This window comes from Peromyscus californicus, unplaced genomic scaffold, assembly GCF_007827085.1.
Source record: "Peromyscus californicus insignis strain IS unplaced genomic scaffold, ASM782708v3 Scaffold_1__1_contigs__length_55948999, whole genome shotgun sequence".
NCBI classification, from domain to species: domain Eukaryota; kingdom Metazoa; phylum Chordata; class Mammalia; order Rodentia; family Cricetidae; genus Peromyscus; species Peromyscus californicus.
The window spans coordinates 55,654,884-55,671,238 of record NW_026294492.1 but is presented as its reverse complement, the minus strand read 5'-3'; the positions used below and the strand labels follow the sequence as shown (position 1 = coordinate 55,671,238).

Below are 16,355 nucleotides of genomic sequence, written 5' to 3'. Positions count from 1 at the left end.
GATACCTTTGAAAGTAGAGAGAAGAGGCCCATCAGGCATAGAGTACCATAGGTCTATTTCCAACTAGATAGGGCAGGGGGAATTTTTTTAATTTAATATAATTTCTTTATTGATTCTTTGGGAATTTCACATCATGCACCCTAATTCTGCTCACCTCCAAGTCCTCCCATACTCTCCTCTCGCCCCGGTAGTGTCTCCAAAAGAGAAAAAATTTAAAAAATCAAAACAAAACAATCAAGCAAGTAAACAAACAAACAAACAAACAAACAAACAAACAACCTCTTCACTCCTCCATCTTTCCTGCCTCCTCATTTGTCCTGGTGGCATTGGGAGCTGTGATGTGTCGCACAGTGTACCCTTTTTGTCCAATCACCTTTACTTGCCATGTTTTTTGCAAGGAGTCATTGGTCTGGTTCAAGGCCTCTGGTTTCTGGTTGGCCATCATCACTGGATCCTCATTGAAGTTCCTCTGATACATGTCCTGAGTCATAGAGATCCTGTGGGTATCATTCCACAGGACCAGCTCTCCAGCAAGACAGGGATGGGGTAAAAGTTAGGATGGGCCAACCCAAGGCCAGGCTGTGGGCCTGGGTGGCAACTGAGCTGGTTAGTCTGGGCCACTGGGGCTGCCCCTCTCAGGTCAGGGGTGGAGCCAGCTCCCCTATGCCCATACCATCAGGGTCAGTTATTCCTCACTCATGGTGAGGGGTGGGAACATCTCTCCTGAGTGACAAGTGAGATGGGGACCCACCTCTCCCACAAGGGTCCGTCCTGCTCTTTTGCTGCAGTGTTCAGTGAGGGGCAGGCCAGCTTTCCCAGGGCCAGAAAGGGCATGGCTGAGTCAGCAAGGCCCTCTGATTTCATCACTTATGGTTCCTATGGCCTCTGAGGTGACACAGGCCACAGACATCAACACAGACCCCCAGCTGCAGCAGGACCATGGTCCCAGACTTGGCCCTCAGCTGCAGCTCTGGCCTGGATGACATCCTGGTTCTGGGTGGAAGCACAGGACACTCTGATCAAGATGGTTCTGACAATGGCATAGCCTGCAGACACCAACAAAGCCACAGGTTGCAGTCCTAACCCAGGGCTTCAATGTGACCTCTGGTGGCAACATGGGCCTTGAACTTCAACATGCACCCCTGCTGTAGTAGGAGTAGAAACCCAGGCATGGCAGCAGCTGGGTCTGGATGACACCATGGCCCCAGGTGTTAGCAGAAGCCACCCAGATCATTATGGTTGTGGCTGCAGCACTGCCCTCAGATACCAATGTGGCCACAGGCAGCAGCCCAGACACTAAGCATCCTTGTGGCCTTTGTTGACAACATGGGCCATGGATGTTGTCTACACAGATACTGAGTGTGGTAGGATCAAAGATCCAGACATAGACCTTGGCAGCATCCTGAGCCTGGATGTCACCATGAACTCGGGTGGCAAGCATGTCACCCATATCAGCCTACTTCCTACCCCTTTAACTTCTTCAGTTCCGCCTCTTTCCACAGAACATGAACCATTCCACTTCTCTTTCTCTCCCATTTCTCCACCACATATTTGCTCATTATATTGTGCCAGGCAGGCCTGTGGAGTACATATCTTCCCACCAGCCCAGGCCTTGAGGGCCCAGGCTGACCTGTGAGTATCTAGCACCCGCCTGAGTGGAACTGCATGAGGTAGACTGTAGATGTCTTCCTGCCAACCAGGGAAATTTTTAATATGCTGAAGAAACCCAACCAACCAACCAACCAACCAAACAAAAACAATTACCTACTTCTATTCTTGGTTTAACTATCTTTGAAGAAGTTAAAACATTACAAATAAACAAGCATTGAGGCCACTGTTAGGAGTGGACCTGTGTTTACCAGAAATGGTGAAGGGAGTTATTCAGGCTTGAAAGCTAGTATTGTTTATTCTAATTATAATTTTTAAGTAAAAAAAAATAAAATAGACAGTCTAAATTAAAGGAAGTATTACAATATTTTAATTGTGAACTAGTCTTGGCTTGCTTATATGATTTAAAAAATAAAGGTATTTTCCTACCCACAGACCCCCAGCACCAAAGTTTGCAATAGCTTCTATGAGTCTGCTCACCATGCTGCCCAGATCCCCCAGTAAGACCTGGGGCCAGATCCAGGTGATCCTCAGGCCCATCTTCTCAGGAAAAAGCACTGAGGTGATTATAAGAATCTGGCATTTCCAGATTGCTGAGAAGTGCCTAGTCATCAAGTATGCCAAAGATTCGCTCTATAGCAGCAGCTTCTCCACACATAAACAGAACACCATAGGTACACTACAGGTCTCTCTGCTCCAGAATGTGGCCCAGAAAGGCCTGGGTGTGAGTGTCATTGGCATGGATGAAGGGCAATTTTTCTCTGACATCATGGAGTTCTGCAAAGTGATGGCCAATGTAGGCAAGACAGTTGTAGTCTAAAGTTTCTCCAGTCCCTCCCAGCCCCCTCACAGTCCAGACAAATCTCTCTCACCTGTGGTCCTGCAGCCTCTCAGACCCAAGTAAACACACAGAGGCTTATATTATTTACAAAGTGTATGGTCTATGGCATGTCTCTTGCTAGCTAGCTCTTATATCTTAAATTAATCTATTTCTATTAATCTATGTTTTGCCACATATTCAGTGTCTTACTGGTCTGCTGGCATGTTGTTCCTTGGGCAGACTCCACCTTTCTCTTTCCTGTCTCTCTCCTTGGATTTCCTGCCTAACTCTAAGCTGCCTTGCCATAGGCAAAAGCAGCTTATTAACCAATGGGAACAACATATATTCACAGCATACAGAACAACATCCCCCAGCAGACAGTGATTGTGGTGGCACTAGATGGAACCTTGTAGAGGAAGGCTTTCAGCAGCATTTTGAACCTTGTGCTCCTGACTGAGAGTGCGGAGAAAGTTGACTACCCCATGTATGGAGTGCTTTGGAGAAGTCACCTACACCAAGAGGCTGGACCTGGAGAAAGAGGTGGAGGTGATTGGTTGAGCAGACAACTGCCACTCTATGTGCCCTCTATGCTCCTTTAAGTAGTCCAAGGTCTAGCCTGCTGGGCCAGACAGCAAAGAGAACTGTCCAGTGCTGGGACAGCCTGGAGAGGCCTCAGCTGTTAGGAAGCTCTTTGTCCCTCACCAAATTCTATAGTACAATTCTGTCAGTTGAGATAAGGCCTGCCAGCTCCTACTCCAGTGAGACTCTCAGAGAGCAGGGGGTGGGGGCTGGGACGGCTGTGTCTAGTGGACACTGTGCCCTGGACAGCCTCATCCACTTGTCACAGCCTTTTTTAATTTCCTTCTTGGTTGCTTGAGATGCCTCAGCTCAGACTTAACCCAACCCCTGCTTGGTGGTTAGAGTCTGACATTCAGCCAAAGGTGAGGACAGAGCCACATGGTGTTGTGATATTGGTGGTGGGGGCTTCTTCCTTCTTAGTGGCTTTCACTGCTGGGTTTCAGTCTCACAGAGCCCCACTCAGTCACTTAGCATGCCCTCTCACAGCCCTCCTCTTGCACTGAAGCCTGACCCAGGGTCCTGCAGTGGCCTTGAGAAGCAGTCTTTACATGGGTGGCTCTGGTCTTGCTCTGCTCAGAGCCGCAGCCCCTGACTGAGCTCTTAGTGAGAGCCTGTGCTTCCTGTGCTACATTTTATAAAATGACATTTAACGTTAAAGTTTGCTACTTGATGAGGGAAAAAGATAAAGGTATAAAACAATAGTAGTAAATTGATTTTGATGGGCAATAAAGTTGTAAAACTCAAAAAAATAATTTGCATTTGATTCCATTAACATTGATTCAAAGTTAGTTGTTATATGTTACAATATCAGTTATGATCTCTGGGGTAGCCACTGGAAACAAATGCTAAACTGTAGAGAGAAAAAAATGAGAAAAGAATGAAAATGTTGCATACAAAAAATAAATTACACACATTAAAACCAAGGGGGAGAAACTGAAGAGCAAAAGACATGATGCACAAGAGAAAAAACAGGAAGCATGATTGAGAAACAAGGCATCCTTTATCAAAACATATCTAAAATGTAAAATGTAAATGAGTTAAATTGTCCAACTAAAAGGGAGAGATCAGCAGATAGGACAGAATTACCAAATAAAGAAGAGAAACACAATATGAACAGGTTTTCTTCAGAAGAAATTCAGTGTCAACTTAAAAACACAAGTAAGTGAAATTAGATGATGGGAATGCCATTCTCTGGTACCAATACAAATATTAGATAAACAGTTTAGGAGAAATGAGGCTATCATATGTTGTTTGAATAGTTGCATTATGAAATTATTTAAGCATTATATTTAATATATAATTATTGTGCATTGTGTACAAGCTGCATGTGCAACCACAGAGCCTATAAATATAGAAATGAACCACTGATGTTATTAAGGGATGCCATAGATAGAGCTACAATAATAACTGGAGGAGTTAATTCCTCATTTGAAAGGATGGGTGGAACAAATGGGCTTATCAGTAAAGAAAGAGAAGACCTGAATTTCATGATGCAGCAACTAGATGGAATAGTCATATACTCTGTACTCTTTCCAATAACAGAACAAATAACTTTTTTTGAAATGCACATGAAACTTCAACCAGGTAGAACTACATGTTGGATTAATAACCAAACCCACCAATGGATACATCTAGAAAACATTCCCACACCTCATGCTTAAGGAACATTGCAGAAGAGAAGGAAGGAAAATTGACAGGGTTAGAAGGTCAGGAAATTTATTGAGACATTATGCTGCCTAGCAATGTCAGAAGCTATACCTGTAAAGTCTCCCAACAGGAATGCTCAAATGTGAGCTACACAAGAGTAATAAAAATGAACATACCAAAGTGAACAGGGGAAAGACTATGAGGCCTCAATACTACATGAAGAACTACAAGCAACTAAGTAATTCTGAGAGCAGAAGAAATCATCTTTCCCAGGAAAGAACACACCAATTGGCTGTCCAATACCAAATTGTCAGCCCGGAAAACATACACATGAGTAACATAAGACAGACTGAGCAAGTTGTATTTATGAATATACGTGTATATATAAATACATACATGCATGTAGCAACAATTAATGTAAAAAGAAACCATGAATTTGAAAGAGAGTCAGGAGGGATATATGGTTGGGTTTGGAGGAAAGAAAGGGAAGGATAAAATATTGTAATTATATAATAATCACAAAATTTTTTAAAGGTTTAAAATCATGCAAAAATATCTTCTCTGTATAAACAGGGATGGAATTATAAAACAGTAACACAAAGAAAAAGGGAAATTCACAAATATGCAGAAATTAAATTAAACACTCTTAAAAAGCTAATGATTCACAAAGTAAAATACAGGGGAAGCCAGAAATACTTTCAGACAAATGAAACTGAAACAACTTCCTAATTCACAGGATGAAGTGGAAGCAGAGCTCTGTAGGCTACTTCATCATTATAGACACTTGCATGGAGGAAGAAGAAAGTTCCAAAGTCCACAACACAACTTAATGGCTTAAACAACAGAAAGAATGTTACAAGCAAACATTAGGAAAATAGGAAGAAAATAATTGGATTGACACCAAATAAAATAGAGAATAGAAAAAATAATATAAAAAATCAAGGAAAAAAGACTTTTATTCTACAAAAGAAATTGAAAGTGTGAATAGACTCACAAAAAACAATTATGAAAAAAGTTTCTATGCTGTTTATATTTTCACAAAATGTAATCAAACTAGATCACAGAACACCAAACACTAAAACCGCTAGAAGAAAATAAAGGAGAAAAATCTACATAACACTGAATATTTCTGTGGGTGTCTTATTAGAATATATTTCATACAATATGTTTTGATCATGCTTTTCTTCTGACCCAGCATTTCCCAGATCTTTCCCATCCACTTACCCACCCAGCCACACGCATCCAGCTCAATACAGCAAACAAAGAGCAAAACAAGAAATAACCTCCCAAAAAATATAAAAATGAAAACGAAAATCAAACAGCAAGATAAAGCAAAATGAAACAAAATTTCCACAAAATATCCCTGAGTTCATCTTGTTTGCCAACTATTCCTGAACATTGGGCCTGTCCTGAAATATGATTGACATTCCTTTGGAAAAGAAAAACACAAAGAAAAAACTTTCCATTTGCTGGGGGATATTAACTGTTATGACACAAATATAAAATTCATAAAAGAAAATGTAAGTTGAACCTCATTAAAATGACCAGCTTTTAGTATAAGTAAACCGTTGTTAACATAATTAACAAGAAGGCAATACACTGGTAGAAAATTATCTAAAGAAAGATCTTGTAACCAAAATATTTGTTTTATAAATGTGACAATAAGGTATTATTTTAATATACTATATGGACAATATTATATATTTGTGTAATAATATATATGGACATATATATATATATATATATATATATATATATATATATATATATATATATATATATATATAAAACTGAGGGCAGATGGAGAGATGGGGATGGGAGCTAGGGCTCAGGTGTAGGGGAAGATGGGGTAGAGGGAGAGATTGTCGGGAGAGATGGCTGGAATTGGGGGACATTTGTGGGGGTTGTGGAAACCTAGTGCAGTAGAAACTTCCTGAAATACATGAAGGTGATCCTAGTAAAGATTCCTAGTAAGGGGAAATATGGAGTATCAACTGGCCACCTCTTGTAGCCAAACAAGTTTTCCACTGGTAGGACTGGGTTGCATTCAATTAAGTTGTTGATTTCCCATGGAAATCCCTAAACAACCCAGGCTGTTGCTAAGACAACAGGCTGCTCTCAGCAAACTAACAGTGGGGGCCCATTGCTGAAGACAACACCCACACAACTGACTAAACATGGAGAAATACAGCTGGTACCTACATGGAGCCTTTTCCCCCTATGTTCTAGTTTCTTTGGTGTGAGAAGATACTCTGTAGGCTACCAAAAGAGAAATGTGGACACCAACCCAGCCATAAAACCTTTCACCTACCATCTGTTCTACCTGCAAAATATGATAGGGTGATGATGGCACAGAACTTGTGGGAGTAGCCAACCAGTGTCTGATTTGACTGAAGGCCCACTCCATGAGAAGGAAAACACACCCCATACTGCTTGGGTAACCAAGAACCAGAGACTAGATATTCCAGAGACCTAGGGTAAAAACCAAACACTAAGAAACCAAAAAAAAGGTATAAAAAATGATTCCTAATGGTATTCTGCTACACTCATAGATCAGTGCCTTATCCAGTCATCATCATAGAGGCTTCCTCCAACAGCATATGGGAACAGATGCAAAGACTGCTGGGGATGTCTTTCTGTATGCTGTGACTGTTGCTCTGATTGATTGATAAATAAAATGCTGATTGGCCAATAGCCAGGCAGGAAGTATAATATAGGCAGGACAAGCAGAGAAGAGAATGTTGGGAACAGGAAGCTGAGTCAGGAGACTCTGCCAGTCACTGCCACCATGAGAAGTAAGATGTAAAGATACCAGTAAGCCATGAGCCATGTGGCAAAGTATAGATTTATAGAAATGGGTTAATTTAAGATATAAGAGCTAGATAGCAAAAAGCCTGCCATGGCCATACAGTTTATAGGTAATATAAGTCCCTGTGTGTTTACTTGAGCCCGAGTGGGACTGGAGAAACTCCAACTATGAAAGACCCACTGCCAGACATTTTTGTGGAGAGAGAATCTAAAATGGAGGTCTCCATCAAATCCCTCTTTGCAGAGCTCAAGGAATCCCAAGGAAGAGGAGGCAGAAATAGTGTGAAATCCAGAGGGGATGGAGGATACCAGGAGAACAAGGCCCTCTGAATCAACTAAGCAAAGTGCATATGAACTCACAGAGACTGAAGCAGCAAACACAGGCCTGCATAGGTCTGCACCAGGTCCTATGAAATATCAAGTTTTTTAGCTTAGTATTTTTCTTTGGCTTCTGACTATGAGAACAAATGGGTCTCTGAGATTTTTGTCTGCTCTTGGGACTCTTTTCTTCCTGTCGAGTTGCTGTGTCTAATTTTGATATGATAGTTTTTGCTTCATCTTATTATATTTTATTTGATCATGTTTTATTGTCACCTCTTAGAAGCCTGTTCTTTTATAATGAGAGACAGAAAGGGAGCGGATCCAGAGGGGAGGGGAGATGGGGAGGAACTGGGAAGAGCAGAGGGAGGGGAAACTCTAATCAGGTTATATTATATGAGTAAAGAGTCTGTGTTCAATAAAAGGGGATAAGAGAAAAATTAAAAAATAAATCTTTTTTTATATTTTAATTGTACAAGTTCACAGGGTAAAAGGTATTGTGTGTATATATGTATAATGTATAATGGTTTCATCAAGGTTGATGTTAGGTCTAGAATATCTTCCAAAGGCCCACTTGTTAAAGGATTGGGGCTATTGGGAGGTGGACTGGGTCAAAATGGATGGTAAGGTTGCAGCTGCTTCCCAGCTCCCTGTGCTCCTTCCCAGCCATGAGTCAAATGGTTTGGCTCCACCCTGAGCTCCCTTCCCTGATGTCACCATAGACACAAAGCTAAAGAGTCAATCATAGACTAAAATCTCTGAAATTGTGAGGCAAAATAAACAAACATTTTATCTTTGTAAGTTGATTTATCCCCATATTTTGATATCATAGGACAATTTTCTTCCAATGTACACATAAAACCCATTTCTTTAATGTCAAAAAAATTTCTCTTTTAAATAGTTTCCTTTAAAATGTCTGATATCTTAATTGACTTACCAAGTCTGAGTAGAACAGTAGAAATCTGAGAGAATTTCAAAACAGCTGCCTAGACCTAGTGTCCAAGGTGTGAATCCAGAGAGAAAGAGAGAGGGGGGGGGAGAAAGCAAGAAAGTGTAGCCACAAGTTCTGGCTAAAAGCTTAAATCCAGCCACGTGTTCCTGCTTGAGGCCAGTCGAGCCTGGGCTCCCGTTTCCTTAAGCTCCAACCACGTGCTTTGGTGTTCCAGCTGAGAGCAGCCTATGTGCAGTTGAGTGTAGCTACTGCAATTAGTGGTAGCTCTGGCAGGCCTGAGTCCTAAGCCAAGCTAGGGAGCCGGGCCCTAAAGAACTGGGCCCGCCCAGGTGGGAAACTGGACCCACCACTAAGCCAAGTGGTTTTTAATGAATTCTTGCCATGTGGGTGCCAAATGTAGATGAATGGTCTTGTTAAATAAAAAACACAGAGTCAATGCAGAGATGAAAGCCCAAGAGGTCAGAGCTAAAAACTTTACCCTTCACTGCTGCTGTTGTCCTCTTCAGCAAGAGACCTACTTCCTGTCTGTCTTTTTTATAGACTTTCTATTCTGCCTTCTCATTGGTTGTAAACCCAACCACATGACTTCCTCATCACTGCCTTTCTGTATAGACCTCCAGGTCTTCTATGGTTGGTATTGAGATTAAAGGCATGTGTCTCCATGCTGGCTGTATCCTTGAACACACAGAGATCTGCTTAGCTCTGCCTCCCAAGAGCTGGGATTAAAGGCATGCACCAGCACCACCCAGTTTCTGCTATGGCTTGCTATTAGCTCTGACCCCCAGGCAACTTTATTTATTAACATACAAATAAAATCACATTTCAGTACAATTAAAATATCACATGTCTTTTTCCATTATGTTGACTAATTTGAGGAGTATTGGTATTAGCTCTTCTTTGAAAGTCTGGTAGATTTCTGCACTAAAATCTGCTAGCCCTGGGTTATTCATTTATTTATTTATTTATTTATTTATTTATTTATTTATTGGTTGTGAGATTTTAATGAAGGCTACTATTTCGTTAGGGGTTATAGGTCTATTTAAATTCTTTACACAATTTGGATTTAACTGTGATAAGTAGTATCTATCTAGAAAAGTGTTCATTTCTTTTAGATTTTCCAATTTTGTGAAGTACACATTTCTGAGGTATGACCTAATGATTTTCTGGATTTCCTTGGTGTCTTTTGTTATGCCCCCTTTAATTTCTGTTGATTTGGATATTCTTTCTCTGTCTTTTAGTTAGTTTTGGGAAAGGGTTTGCCTATCTTGATGATTTTCTCAAAGAACCAACTCTTTGTTTCATTGATTCTTTGTATTGTTCTCCTTGTTTCTATTTTATTGATTTCAGCCCTCAGTTTGATTACTTCCTGCTGTATACTTCTCTTGGGTTAACTTGCAATTGGTCTAGAGCTTCAGGTGTGCTGATACTTGTATGATATCTCTATAAATTCTTTATGAAAGCACTTAGTGATGTGAACTTTCCTTGTCCTATTGCTTTCAGTGTGTCCCATATGATTGAATATGTTGTGTATTTATTTTCATTTTTTTCTGGGAAGTCTTTAATTTCTTTCTTATTTCTGCCTTGACTCAGACCTTTCAGCAGGGAGTTGTTGATTTTCCATTAGTATGTAGGCTTTATGTTGTATCTGTTGTTCAAATCTAGCTTTAATTTGTTGTGGTCTTATAAGATGCAGATGGTTATTTCAGTTTTCTTGTATCTGTTGAGCCTTGCTTTGTGACCAAGTATGAGATCAACTTGGGAGAACATTCCATGATGTTCTGAGAAGGTATATTCTCTTGTGTTTGGGTGATGTATTCTGTAGATATCTGTTATGTAGATTCCATTCATAAGTTCTATTAGCTACATTATTTCTCTGCTTAGTTTTTGTCTAGATGACCTGTCCATTGATGAGAGTGGGGTATTGAAGTCTCCCACTATCAATTTGTGAGGTTCCATTTGTGAATTAAGCTTTAGTAATGTTTCTTTTACAATTGTGGGAGTTCTTCCATTTGGGGCATAGACATTAAAACTGAAACATTATCTTGTTGGATTTTTCTTTTGATGAGTATGCAATCTCCTTCTCCAACTCTTTTGATTAGTTTTGGTATGAATTCTATTTTGATAGATATTAGAATAGCTAAGCCATCTTGCTTCTTGGGTCTATTTGCTTGGAAAAGCTTATTCCAAACTTTTACTCTGAGGTAATGCCTATTTTTGATGTTGAGGTGTGTTTCTTGAATACAGCAGAAGGATGATCTTGTTTTCTATATTCAGTTAGCCTATGTTTTTTTGTGGGGAGTTGAGTCCATTGATATTGAGATATTAATGACCAATGCTTGTTAATTCCTGTTATTTTGGTGGTGGTGGTGATGGTGGTGGGTGAATATGTGTGTATGCATGTGTGTCTGTGTGTGTGTCTGTGTGTGGGTGTGTAGTATGTGCTTTCTTTCCTTCGGTTTTGCTGCTTTGAGATTATTTATTACCTCTGTTTTGTGGTTATAGTTAACCTCCTTAGGTTGCAGGTTTTAGTACCTTCTGTAGGGCTAGATTTTTGGATAGTTTTTTTTTAATTTGAGTTTGTCATGAAATATCTTGTTTCTCCATCTATGGTGATTGAAAATTTTACTGTGTATAAAAGTCTGGACTGTTATCTGTGGTCTCTTTAAATCTGTAGGACATCTTCCCTGACCCTTCTGCCCTTTAGATCTTTTTTGAGAAGTCAGTGTAATTCTAGTATGTCTGCATTTCTAAGTTACTTGGCCTTTTCCCTTGCTGCTTTTCATATTCTTCCTTTGTTCCTTATGTTTAGTGTTTTGATTATTATGTGATGAGAGTACTTTCTTTACTGGTCCAGTCTATTTGGTGTTCTGTAAACTTCTTATACCTTTCTAGGCATGCCCTTCTTTAGGAATAGAAAAATGTTCTTTCATCATTTTGTTAAATATATTTTCTAGGGTTTTCTTCCTCTTCTATTCCTATTATTTTTAGCTCTGGTTTTTTTCATAGAGTCCCAGAATTCCTGGATGTTTTATTTTAGGAATTTCTTTAGACATAACATTTTCTTTGACCAATGAATCTATTTCTTCTATGATATCTTCAATGACTGAGATATTCTCTTCTGACTCTTTTATTGTTAGTGATGATTGCATCTGTAGTTCTTGTTCACTTACCTAGATATTCCATTTCCAGAATTCCTCAGTTTTTTTTCATTACTTCTATTTCCATTTTCAGGTCTTGAACAGTTTCCTTCACCTATTTTTTTTTGTTATTTCTTTGATTTCATGTCGTTGTTTTTTTTTTTTTTTTTTTTTTTTGGTTTTTCAAGACAGGGTTTCTCTGTGTAGCTTTGTGCCTTTCCTGGAACTCACTTGGTAGCCCAGGCTGGCCTCGAACTCACAGAGATCCGCCTGCCTCTGCCTCCCGAGTGCTGGGATTAAAGGCACGTCCCACCACCGCCCGGCTTCATGTCATTCTTTAAGGATTGATTTCTTCCAATTTTTTGTTTGTCTTTTCTTTGATATTGTTAAGGGATTTTTTTTTATTTCCTATTTAAGAATCTCTATCCTCTTCATAAGGTTGGTTTTAAAATCATTACCTTAAACTTCAGATGTGTTAGAATATTCAGGTCTTGATGTTATTGGATAGATGGCCTCTGTTGGTGCCATATTGCCCTGGCTGTTATTAATTGTGTTCTCATCCTGGCTTTTAATTATCTGGGTTTTGGATGATTATAGGTCTATGTGCTAATTTCTGAGTTTTTGTTTGTGAGATCAGTGTTTTGTCCTCAGTTTCTATTTCCTCTTTGGTTTTCTGATCTTTGTGTCATGTATTTCTGGCTACTAGTGTGTCCTCTGGTCCAATGGCAAGTCTCCGTTCTTCTGAATGGTATAGCCCAAACCTGAGCAGTGGAAGTTCACTGTAGTTGGGTACAGTAGACTAGCAGAGGAAAAGGAGATGACATAGGGGGTGGGGAAGTAGAATGAGGCTATAAATTTGAAAGAGAGCACAGATGGTTATATGGGAGAATTTTAAGAGGAAAAATGGCAAGGAGGAAAAGTGATAATTTTACCACAATCTCAACACTATAAAAATTAAAAATAAACATTTAAAAAGAAAAAAGGGATTAACTTAATCCAAATTAAAATAAAAATAATCCACTAGGAAACATGGTAGCACTCCTCACACCACATCTTCAGAATGTAACTCATTGTCTCAGCTATGTCTTGCAACATTCTTTCTAATAGAATTCTAGTTATATTTGGAGCCACTAGCAGGAACTTATCTTAATTTGGTTATATCAATTAACAACATGTTTCCAAATGGAAATTACCAATTATCAGCACTTACAGAACTAATAGAGTTACTGAGAATACATAATTCAAAGTTTTCTTGTATTTTTGTTCAACAAAGTTAGTTGACTTCAGGTGACAATAATAAATTTCTTTGTCTGTTTCAGATGGCAGTATACTCTGCTTCTATGCTAGAGAAATTTATATTTGAGTCACAGTCTAGTGGAAAAGAATGTGGTTGTACAGTGTGCTCACTTTGTTATTTTGGTTTAAATTTTATTAAGCTGTTTTATTTTGTTTATTTCTGTGTACAATTTCTATCATTCACCCTTCTTCTTCTTCTCACTTCAACATCTACCATATTCTCTGTACATGCTCCCTCCTAAATTTATAGCCCATTTTAATTATTCATACATTTATATATGGATACATATATATGGGTACACACACATATATGTGCAAGCTTAAATGATCAAATTTTTAACACAATATACCAAGTCTGTTTTGCTAGTTTACATGTTTTTAGTGCTGACCACTAAGTGTTGGATAATCAGGAGCTCATCTAGGGTAGGACTGATTTCCCTATTCACAGCAGTACTTAGTTTTCTGTATCTGTACATACATGGGTTGGATCCTGTGAGATTTGGGGCTATCACCCAATGTTGCTATTGTAAGAACCTCATTTAAGTAGCCATATTGTTGAAATTCCCTGTGTTACTTAAACAAAGAAAAATAAACTGTTAGGGCTGGAGTTGTAGAGACATCTCACCAGTTAAGAGTGAGTGATATTCCTGCAAAGGACCTGATTAACTCATTTCACAGAACATATATCAGGGGCCCAAAGCCACCTCTAACACCAGCTCCAGGAATGAAATGCCTCTGACCTTTGCAGGTACTTGCATTCATGTTAAAATACACACACACACACACACACACACACACACACACACACACACACACACTAACACACATTTAAAAATAAAGAAATTCTTAAATATAAGCCTTAGATTTCTAACATGGAACAAAAATGTATGATTCATGTAGTAAGCATTCATTTTATTGGAAATCTTGAAAATACTTTCTATAATTTCTACTTAGCATATATTCCTCTTTAAAATAGAAGTATTTTAGATGCTGAACATGAGATTAGAGATTTTGTAATGACAACATAGGTGATTTTGAAGTAGAATAGTGATATTTTCATGGCATTGTCAGAATTAGAATAACTATTTGGAGAAACCAAGTAAATATTTCACTTTATAGAATAACTTGTTTCCATATTTAACAGTTACAATTTGTCCATATTCCTCTGTGCTGCCTGAAACTGTTCAGCCTCTGAGCACACACAGTACCCGCTCTGCAGCAGAAGGGGTGCTTACAGCAGGTTGACAAAGCACTTCAGAAAACTCTGTATTCTCAGTGTGTGCCTGATAGAAGAAATAATGCCTTTGAAAGGAGTGACTCCAGAATCTCTCCTCAGGTTCTGTTGTGATTGGTAGTGCCTGTGTCAGATACCTCTGATTTGGGTGCACTTATATAAGAATTAGATATTTAATCCACTGCACAGCTAAATCACAGCCTTAGTACTTCTCAGAGAATTGCAGATAAATGTTTGCCAAAATTTATTTTTGATTCTCAGGCAATTTTTTTTTTACCATTTAACCTACTAGCTCTGTGTCTCCATTATATATTTGCTTGATTTTATGTATGCATTCACACAAAAACATTCTATGAGATCATGTCCACTGAGGGCTCTTCCTCGGATACTCTCAAATCTGCATGAATGGATCTACAAAGACAATCTGTTTCACTTTCCTCCATTAATTTACAGAGAAATAACCTTACGTCTTTTCAAATGAAATAAGGTGTATTTTTACTTATACAATAGAGAGATTTCTATCACTGTAGAGAAAATAGAAAAGAAAAATGTGTGATGGAGAAATAAAGCTTGTACTCACCTCTGAGCACAACATGGGGAAATAGAAATGCACAATAAAGTCCAGCTTGGGGTCAGTGGATGGAAAAATACTGAGTGAGGTGGACTCTGCTACACTTTGCTCACACCTTGGTGTCCTGCAGAATCATGAGGTCAGGGACAGTGGAGGAAAGAGATAGTTCAGATGTAAACATCATTAGATAGGATATCTTATCACAAATTAACTCAAATTGAATTAGAAAACAGCATCAGAGGAATGCAATATTTCAAAGCTGTGTGAAATATTTCATGTAGACCTCCTTTATATGCCCCAGTATATATTTTTCTAATTTCACAAGAGTTAAGGCTCCCCAGAACTCCTCTTTTCCTCTGATGTCTAATCTCAACATCTCACACACCATTCAGCACTACACGCCATGTCTCTCCAGACAGTGTAGTGGGAGCAATACAACTGCCAAGAACTCACTTGCAGTAAATCATGTCTAGCTATGAACTATGAACATGAGAATAGTGCCTTGTCAGAATGATTGAATGTGTCATGACATGAGGAAATAGAATATTGAGTTAGAGTTTTTTTCATTTAGAATAAATACATTTGCTTTATGTAACATATGTTCAAAATGTCTGTTTTGTAATGGATGGGGTACATGAACAAACAAGCATCAATGTGTACAAGTCTTCACAGATGCTTCTGATTGTATCTGTTATGTTACTCTGAGGGATGCACAGTCATTTTGAAATAGGATTGTTTTTACTGTCATCATTCTTTTTTCCCTCATATTCTGGTTCTATGTGCAGAAGTACAAAGATCATAATTACTGTAAATACAAAGTATCATGAGCTGTGGGGCTGACATTATCTACCACAACACTGAAGTTTGTATTTACAAGTTTGTAATTGGTTGTGAATCACTGCATCTGCTTCCATCAGTTACTGGACAGTTCTATGATGATAATTAGGGTAGTCACTAATCTGATTATAGGAGAAGGTAATTTCAGGCACCCTCTCCATTATTGACATTTAGCAACTTTTAAATAAACTCAGCATTTTGAAGATTGTATCTATGTGATGCTTGAAGATAACCCATCAGTTTATAGAGAGTGTAATGCTGAAATTGTGACATTTAACAAATATCTCCTTTTTTAAAAAAAATCCTCATGTCTTTTATAGTTGTATATACTTATGATATATTATAGTTCTTTTGTTTTTAACAAAGAATTTTATTAGAATGTACTTTTGATTTTATTATATTTTATTTGCTATTGTTGTATATATGTGGATGCCTTTGCTGCAGCAAGGAGTTGACTTTCTACAGGTCTTCAAATTCAGCAGCAAGTACATTTACTCGCTACAGCATTACACATGGAATTCTTGGTAGTGGTTGCAATAATCTATAGA

The 16,355-nt window shown here is 38.7% G+C and overlaps 1 pseudogene; it reads left to right on the top strand.

The window, feature by feature from the left end:
* The first annotated feature begins 939 nt into the window (after positions 1-939).
* On the top strand, positions 940-3,142 carry LOC128115161 (thymidine kinase, cytosolic-like; annotated as a pseudogene).
* The last annotated feature ends 13,213 nt before the right edge of the window (positions 3,143-16,355 follow it).